The following is a 10,172-nucleotide window of genomic DNA, read 5'->3' as shown; positions in this document are numbered from 1 at the left end:
GATCCAGACCCTCTGGCAATGAGCAACATGGTCCATATCAGATCCAGATCCCCTGGCAATGAGCAACAGTGTCCGTACCAGATCCAGACCCCCTGGCAATGAACAACATGGTCCATACCAGATCCAGACCCTCTGGCAATGAGCAACATGGTCCATACCAGATCCAGACCCCCTGGCAATGAGCAACACGGTCCATATCAGATCCAGACCCCCTGGCAATGAGCAACATGGTCCAGACCAGATCCAGAACCCCTGGCAATGAGCAACACGGTCCATACCAGATCCAGACCCCCTGGCAATGAGCAACAGTGTCCATATCAGATCCAGACCCCCTGGCAATGAGCAACACGGTCCATACCAGATCCAGACCCCCAGGCAATGAGCAACACGGTCCATATCAGATCCAGACCCCCTGGCAATGAGCAACACGGTCCAAATCAGATCCAGACCCCCTGGCAATGAGCAACACGGTCCATATCAGATCCAGACCCCCTGGCAATGAGCAACACGGTCCATATCAGATCCAGACCCCCTGGCAATGAGCAACACGGTACATATCAGATCCAGACACCCTGGCAATGAGCAACACGGTCCATATCAGATCCAGACCCCCTGGCAATGAGCAACACGGTCCATACCAGATCCAGACCCCCAGGCAATGAGCAACAGTGTCCATATCAGATCCAGACCCCCTGGCAATGAGCAACACGGTCCATATCAGATCCAGACCCCCTGGCAATGAGCAACACGGTCCATACCAGATCCAGACCCCCAGGCAATGAGCAACAGTGTCCATATCAGATCCAGACCCCCTGGCAATGAGCAACACGGTCCATACCAGATCCAGACCCCTGGCAATGAGCAACACGGTCCATATCAGATCCAGACCCCCTGGCAATGAGCAACACGGTCCATACCAGATCCAGACCCCCAGGCAATGAGCAACACAGTCCATATCAGATCCAGACCCCCTGGCAATGAGCAACACGGTCCATATCAGATCCAGACCCCCTGGCAATGAGCAACACGGTCCATATCAGATCCAGACCCCCTGGCAATGAGCAACACGGTACATATCAGATCCAGACCCCGCGGCAATGAGCAACACGGTCCATATCAGATCCAGACACCTGGCAATGAGCAACACGGTCCATACCAGATCCAGACCCCCTGGCAATGAGCAACACGGTCCATATCAGATCCAGACACCTGGCAATGAGCAACACGGTCCATATCAGATCCAGACCCCCTGGCAATGAGCAACACGGTCCATACCAGATCCAGACCCCCAGGCAATGAGCAACACAGTCCATATCAGATCCAGACACCTGGCAATGAGCAACACGGTCCATACCAGATCCAGACCCCCTGGCAATGAGCAACAGTGTCCATATCAGATCCAGACCCCCTGGCAATGAGCAACACGGTCCATAACAGATCCAGACACCTGGCAATGAGCAACACGGTCCATATCAGATCCAGACACCCTGGCAATGAGCAACACGGTCCATATCAGATCCAGACCCTCTGGCAATGAGCAACACGGTCCATATCAGATCCAGACACCCTGGCAATGAGCAACACGGTCCATACCAGATCCAGACCCCCTGGCAATGAGCAACACGGTCCATACCAGATCCAGACCCCCTGGCAATGAGCAACACGGTCCATACCAGATCCAGACCCCCTGGCAATGAGCAACACGGTCCATACCAGATCCAGACCCCCTGGCAATGAGCAACACGGTGCATACCAGATCCAGACCCCCTGGCAATGAGCAACACGGTCCATATCAGATCCAGACCCCCTGGCAATGAGCAACACGGTCCATATCAGATCCACACTCCCTGGCAATGAGCAACACGGTCCATATCAGATCCAGATCCCCTGGCAATGAGCAACACGGTCCATATCAGATCCACACCCCCTGGCAATGAGCAACACGGTCCATACCAGATCCAGACCCCCTGGTAATGAGCAACACGGTCCATACCAGATCCAGAGCCCCCGGCAATGAGCAACACGGTCCATATCAGATCCAGACCCCGCGGCAATGAGCAACACGGTCCATATCAGATCCAGACCCCCTGGCAATGAGCAACACGGTCCATACCAGATCCAGACCCCCTGGCAATGAGCAACACGGTCCATACGAGATCCAGACCCCCTGGCAATGAGCAACACGGTCCATATCAGATCCAGACCCCCTGGCAATGATCAACACGGTCCATATCACATCCAGACCCACTGGCAATGAGCAACACGGTCCATACCAGATCCAGACCCCCTGGCAATGAGCAACACGGTCCATACCAGATCCAGACCCCCTGGCAATGAGCAACACGGTCCATATCAGATCCAGACCCCCTGGCAATGAGCAACACGGTCCATACCAGATCCAGACCCCCTGGCAATGAGCAACACGGTCCATACCAGATCCAGACCCCCTGGCAATGAGCAACACGGTCCATACCAGATCCAGACCCCCTGGCAATGAGCAACACGGTCCATATCAGATCCAGACCCCCTGGCAAAGAGCAACACGGTCCATATCAGATCCAGACCCCCTGGCAATGAACAACACGGTCCATACCAGATCCAGACCCTCTGGCAATGAGCAACATGGTCCATATCAGATCCAGATCCCCTGGCAATGAGCAACAGTGTCCGTACCAGATCCAGACCCCCTGGCAATGAACAACATGGTCCATACCAGATCCAGACCCTCTGGCAATGAGCAACATGGTCCATACCAGATCCAGACCCCCTGGCAATGAGCAACACGGTCCATATCAGATCCAGACCCCCTGGCAATGAGCAACATGGTCCAGACCAGATCCAGAACCCCTGGCAATGAGCAACACGGTCCATACCAGATCCAGACCCCCTGGCAATGAGCAACAGTGTCCATATCAGATCCAGACCCCCTGGCAATGAGCAACACGGTCCATACCAGATCCAGACCCCCAGGCAATGAGCAACACGGTCCATATCAGATCCAGACCCCCTGGCAATGAGCAACACGGTCCAAATCAGATCCAGACCCCCTGGCAATGAGCAACACGGTCCATATCAGATCCAGACCCCCTGGCAATGAGCAACACGGTCCATATCAGATCCAGACCCCCTGGCAATGAGCAACACGGTACATATCAGATCCAGACACCCTGGCAATGAGCAACACGGTCCATATCAGATCCAGACCCCCTGGCAATGAGCAACACGGTCCATACCAGATCCAGACCCCCAGGCAATGAGCAACAGTGTCCATATCAGATCCAGACCCCCTGGCAATGAGCAACACGGTCCATATCAGATCCAGACCCCCTGGCAATGAGCAACACGGTCCATACCAGATCCAGACCCCCAGGCAATGAGCAACAGTGTCCATATCAGATCCAGACCCCCTGGCAATGAGCAACACGGTCCATACCAGATCCAGACCCCTGGCAATGAGCAACACGGTCCATATCAGATCCAGACCCCCTGGCAATGAGCAACACGGTCCATACCAGATCCAGACCCCCAGGCAATGAGCAACACAGTCCATATCAGATCCAGACCCCCTGGCAATGAGCAACACGGTCCATATCAGATCCAGACCCCCTGGCAATGAGCAACACGGTCCATATCAGATCCAGACCCCCTGGCAATGAGCAACACGGTACATATCAGATCCAGACCCCGCGGCAATGAGCAACACGGTCCATATCAGATCCAGACACCTGGCAATGAGCAACACGGTCCATACCAGATCCAGACCCCCTGGCAATGAGCAACACGGTCCATATCAGATCCAGACACCTGGCAATGAGCAACACGGTCCATATCAGATCCAGACCCCCTGGCAATGAGCAACACGGTCCATACCAGATCCAGACCCCCTGGCAATGAGCAACACGGTCCATATCAGATCCAGACCCCCTGGCAATGAGCAACACGGTCCATATCAGATCCACACTCCCTGGCAATGAGCAACACGGTCCATATCAGATCCAGATCCCCTGGCAATGAGCAACACGGTCCATATCAGATCCACACCCCCTGGCAATGAGCAACACGGTCCATACCAGATCCAGACCCCCTGGTAATGAGCAACACGGTCCATACCAGATCCAGAGCCCCCGGCAATGAGCAACACGGTCCATATCAGATCCAGACCCCGCGGCAATGAGCAACACGGTCCATATCAGATCCAGACCCCCTGGCAATGAGCAACACGGTCCATACCAGATCCAGACCCCCTGGCAATGAGCAACACGGTCCATACGAGATCCAGACCCCCTGGCAATGAGCAACACGGTCCATATCAGATCCAGACCCCCTGGCAATGATCAACACGGTCCATATCACATCCAGACCCACTGGCAATGAGCAACACGGTCCATACCAGATCCAGACCCCCTGGCAATGAGCAACACGGTCCATACCAGATCCAGACCCCCTGGCAATGAGCAACACGGTCCATATCAGATCCAGACCCCCTGGCAATGAGCAACACGGTCCATACCAGATCCAGACCCCCTGGCAATGAGCAACACGGTCCATACCAGATCCAGACCCCCTGGCAATGAGCAACACGGTCCATACCAGATCCAGACCCCCTGGCAATGAGCAACACGGTCCATATCAGATCCAGACCCCCTGGCAAAGAGCAACACGGTCCATATCAGATCCAGACCCCCTGGCAATGAACAACACGGTCCATACCAGATCCAGACCCTCTGGCAATGAGCAACATGGTCCATATCAGATCCAGATCCCCTGGCAATGAGCAACAGTGTCCGTACCAGATCCAGACCCCCTGGCAATGAACAACATGGTCCATACCAGATCCAGACCCTCTGGCAATGAGCAACATGGTCCATACCAGATCCAGACCCCCTGGCAATGAGCAACACGGTCCATACCAGATCCAGACCCCCAGGCAATGAGCAACACGGTCCATATCAGATCCAGACCCCCTGGCAATGAGCAACACGGTCCAAATCAGATCCAGACCCCCTGGCAATGAGCAACACGGTCCATATCAGATCCAGACCCCCTGGCAATGAGCAACACGGTCCATATCAGATCCAGACCCCCTGGCAATGAGCAACACGGTACATATCAGATCCAGACACCCTGGCAATGAGCAACACGGTCCATATCAGATCCAGACCCCCTGGCAATGAGCAACACGGTCCATACCAGATCCAGACCCCCAGGCAATGAGCAACAGTGTCCATATCAGATCCAGACCCCCTGGCAATGAGCAACACGGTCCATATCAGATCCAGACCCCCTGGCAATGAGCAACACGGTCCATACCAGATCCAGACCCCCAGGCAATGAGCAACAGTGTCCATATCAGATCCAGACCCCCTGGCAATGAGCAACACGGTCCATACCAGATCCAGACCCCTGGCAATGAGCAACACGGTCCATATCAGATCCAGACCCCCTGGCAATGAGCAACACGGTCCATACCAGATCCAGACCCCCAGGCAATGAGCAACACAGTCCATATCAGATCCAGACCCCCTGGCAATGAGCAACACGGTCCATATCAGATCCAGACCCCCTGGCAATGAGCAACACGGTCCATATCAGATCCAGACCCCCTGGCAATGAGCAACACGGTACATATCAGATCCAGACCCCGCGGCAATGAGCAACACGGTCCATATCAGATCCAGACACCTGGCAATGAGCAACACGGTCCATACCAGATCCAGACCCCCTGGCAATGAGCAACACGGTCCATATCAGATCCAGACACCTGGCAATGAGCAACACGGTCCATATCAGATCCAGACCCCCTGGCAATGAGCAACACGGTCCATACCAGATCCAGACCCCCTGGCAATGAGCAACACGGTCCATATCAGATCCAGACCCCCTGGCAATGAGCAACACGGTCCATATCAGATCCACACTCCCTGGCAATGAGCAACACGGTCCATATCAGATCCAGATCCCCTGGCAATGAGCAACACGGTCCATATCAGATCCACACCCCCTGGCAATGAGCAACACGGTCCATACCAGATCCAGACCCCCTGGTAATGAGCAACACGGTCCATACCAGATCCAGAGCCCCCGGCAATGAGCAACACGGTCCATATCAGATCCAGACCCCGCGGCAATGAGCAACACGGTCCATATCAGATCCAGACCCCCTGGCAATGAGCAACACGGTCCATACCAGATCCAGACCCCCTGGCAATGAGCAACACGGTCCATACGAGATCCAGACCCCCTGGCAATGAGCAACACGGTCCATATCAGATCCAGACCCCCTGGCAATGATCAACACGGTCCATATCACATCCAGACCCACTGGCAATGAGCAACACGGTCCATACCAGATCCAGACCCCCTGGCAATGAGCAACACGGTCCATACCAGATCCAGACCCCCTGGCAATGAGCAACACGGTCCATATCAGATCCAGACCCCCTGGCAATGAGCAACACGGTCCATACCAGATCCAGACCCCCTGGCAATGAGCAACACGGTCCATACCAGATCCAGACCCCCTGGCAATGAGCAACACGGTCCATACCAGATCCAGACCCCCTGGCAATGAGCAACACGGTCCATATCAGATCCAGACCCCCTGGCAAAGAGCAACACGGTCCATATCAGATCCAGACCCCCTGGCAATGAACAACACGGTCCATACCAGATCCAGACCCTCTGGCAATGAGCAACATGGTCCATATCAGATCCAGATCCCCTGGCAATGAGCAACAGTGTCCGTACCAGATCCAGACCCCCTGGCAATGAACAACATGGTCCATACCAGATCCAGACCCTCTGGCAATGAGCAACATGGTCCATACCAGATCCAGACCCCCTGGCAATGAGCAACACGGTCCATACCAGATCCAGACCCCCAGGCAATGAGCAACACGGTCCATATCAGATCCAGACCCCCTGGCAATGAGCAACACGGTCCAAATCAGATCCAGACCCCCTGGCAATGAGCAACACGGTCCATATCAGATCCAGACCCCCTGGCAATGAGCAACACGGTCCATATCAGATCCAGACCCCCTGGCAATGAGCAACACGGTACATATCAGATCCAGACACCCTGGCAATGAGCAACACGGTCCATATCAGATCCAGACCCCCTGGCAATGAGCAACACGGTCCATACCAGATCCAGACCCCCAGGCAATGAGCAACAGTGTCCATATCAGATCCAGACCCCCTGGCAATGAGCAACACGGTCCATATCAGATCCAGACCCCCTGGCAATGAGCAACACGGTCCATACCAGATCCAGACCCCCAGGCAATGAGCAACAGTGTCCATATCAGATCCAGACCCCCTGGCAATGAGCAACACGGTCCATACCAGATCCAGACCCCCTGGCAATGAGCAACACGGTCCATACCAGATCCAGACCCCCTGGCAATGAGCAACACGGTCCATACCAGATCCAGACCCCCTGGCAATGAGCAACACGGTCCATATCAGATCCAGACCCCCTGGCAATGAGCAACACGGTCCATACCAGATCCAGACCCCCTGGCAATGAGCAACACGGTCCATACCAGATCCAGACCCCCTGGCAATGAGCAACACGGTCCATACCAGATCCAGACCCCCTGGCAATGAGCAACACGGTCCATATCAGATCCAGACCCCCTGGCAAAGAGCAACACGGTCCATATCAGATCCAGACCCCCTGGCAATGAACAACACGGTCCATACCAGATCCAGACCCTCTGGCAATGAGCAACATGGTCCATATCAGATCCAGACCCCCTGGCAATGAGCAACACGGTCCATACCAGATCCAGACACCTGGCAATGAGCAACACGGTCCATATCAGATCCAGACACCCTGGCAATGAGCAACACGGTCCATATCAGATCCAGACCCTCTGGCAATGAGCAACACGGTCCATATCAGATCCAGACCCCCTGGCAATGAGCAACACGGTCCATACCAGATCCAGACCCCCTGGCAATGAGCAACACGGTCCATACCAGATCCAGACCCCCTGGCAATGAGCAACACGGTCCATACCAGATCCAGACCCCCTGGCAATGAGCAACACGGTCCATACCAGATCCAGACCCCCTGGCAATGAGCAACACGGTGCATACCAGATCCAGACCCCCTGGCAATGAGCAACACAGTCCATATCAGATCCAGACCCCCTGGCAATGAGCAACACGGTCCATATCAGATCCACACTCCCTGGCAATGAGCAACACGGTCCATATCAGATCCAGATCCCCTGGCAATGAGCAACACGGTCCATATCAGATCCACACCCCCTGGCAATGAGCAACACGGTCCATACCAGATCCAGACCCCCTGGTAATGAGCAACACGGTCCATACCAGATCCAGAGCCCCCGGCAATGAGCAACACGGTTCATATCAGATCCAGACCCCGCGGCAATGAGCAACACGGTCCATATCAGATCCAGACCCCCTGGCAATGAGCAACACGGTCCATACCAGATCCAGACCCCCTGGCAATGAGCAACACGGTCCATACGAGATCCAGACCCCCTGGCAATGAGCAACACGGTCCATATCAGATCCAGACCCCCTGGCAATGATCAACACGGTCCATATCACATCCAGACCCACTGGCAATGAGCAACACGGTCCATACCAGATCCAGACCCCCTGGCAATGAGCAACACGGTCCATACCAGATCCAGACCCCCTGGCAATGAGCAACACGGTCCATATCAGATCCAGACCCCCTGGCAATGAGCAACACGGTCCATACCAGATCCAGACCCCCTGGCAATGAGCAACACGGTCCATACCAGATCCAGACCCCCTGGCAATGAGCAACACGGTCCATACCAGATCCAGACCCCCTGGCAATGAGCAACACGGTCCATACCAGATCCAGACCCCCTGGCAATGAGCAACACGGTCCATACCAGATCCAGACCCCCTGGCAATGAGCAACACGGTCCATATCAGATCCAGACCCCCTGGCAATGATCAACACGGTCCATATCACATCCAGACCCACTGGCAATGAGCAACACGGTCCATACCAGATCCAGACCCCCTGGCAATGAGCAACACGGTCCATACCAGATCCAGACCCCCTGGCAATGAGCAACACGGTCCATACCAGATCCAGACCCCCTGGCAATGAGCAACACGGTCCATACCAGATCCAGACCCCCTGGCAATGAGCAACACGGTCCATACCAGATCCAGACCCCCTGGCAATGAGCAACACGGTCCATATCAGATCCAGACCCCCTGGCAATGAGCAACATGGTCCATATCAGATCCAGACCCCCTGGCAATGAGCAACACGGTCCATACCAGATCCAGACCCCCTGGCAATGAGCATCTCGCTGACAGGGTAGATCGGCAGTACCTGAGGCATTGTGTTGCATTCGTAAAAAAGTCCAGATCACCTTTATTTGGCCCCGGAGAGGCTCCTGCATCCAGCGCTCCTCTATCTTACCGGAAGAGTTGGAGGGGCCTCTACTTTCTACACTTCTGTTTTCTTCATGGAGAACTGCACTCAGAAGTCTGCCAGCTGCTGATTTTGATGGTCGATAGATTTGCGAAACCTCTTAAAATGGTGTACTTGCTCATTCCTATACAAGAATATTTGATTATTTCCATCTGAGCTGCACACAAATAGTCACCACTTACTGGCACCATCTTGTCCCTATCCTACCATAACTCTTGACCTAACCCACACTTTACACCTGACCTTATAGCTGACCTTACACTTTACCCCACACACCCTGACGTTACTCCTGACTTTACCCCATGCTTATTCAATCTAGCTCACATCTTACTCATGACCTTATTCCACACCTTACATCTGACTTTACCCAAATTTTAAACCTTATCCCTTACACCCCTGATCTTACCCTTTAAGCTGATTGCACCTTACTCTGCTCAAGTCAAGTCAAGTCACTTTTATTGTCATTTCGACCACAACTGCTGGTACAGAACACAGTAAAAATGAGACAACGTTTTTCAGGACCATGGTGTTACATTACACAGTACAATAACTAGACTAAACTATGTAAAAAACAACACAGAGAAAAAAAACACACAACAACCACACTAGACTACAGAACTACCCAGGATTGCATAAAGTGCACAAAACAGTGCAGGCATTACAATAAATAATAAACAGGACAATAGGGCAGTAAGGTGTCAGTCCAGGC

Source organism: Hemitrygon akajei, chromosome 2, assembly GCF_048418815.1.
Source record: "Hemitrygon akajei chromosome 2, sHemAka1.3, whole genome shotgun sequence".
Lineage (NCBI taxonomy): Eukaryota > Metazoa > Chordata > Chondrichthyes > Myliobatiformes > Dasyatidae > Hemitrygon > Hemitrygon akajei.
Note: the sequence above shows the minus strand (reverse complement) of the source record.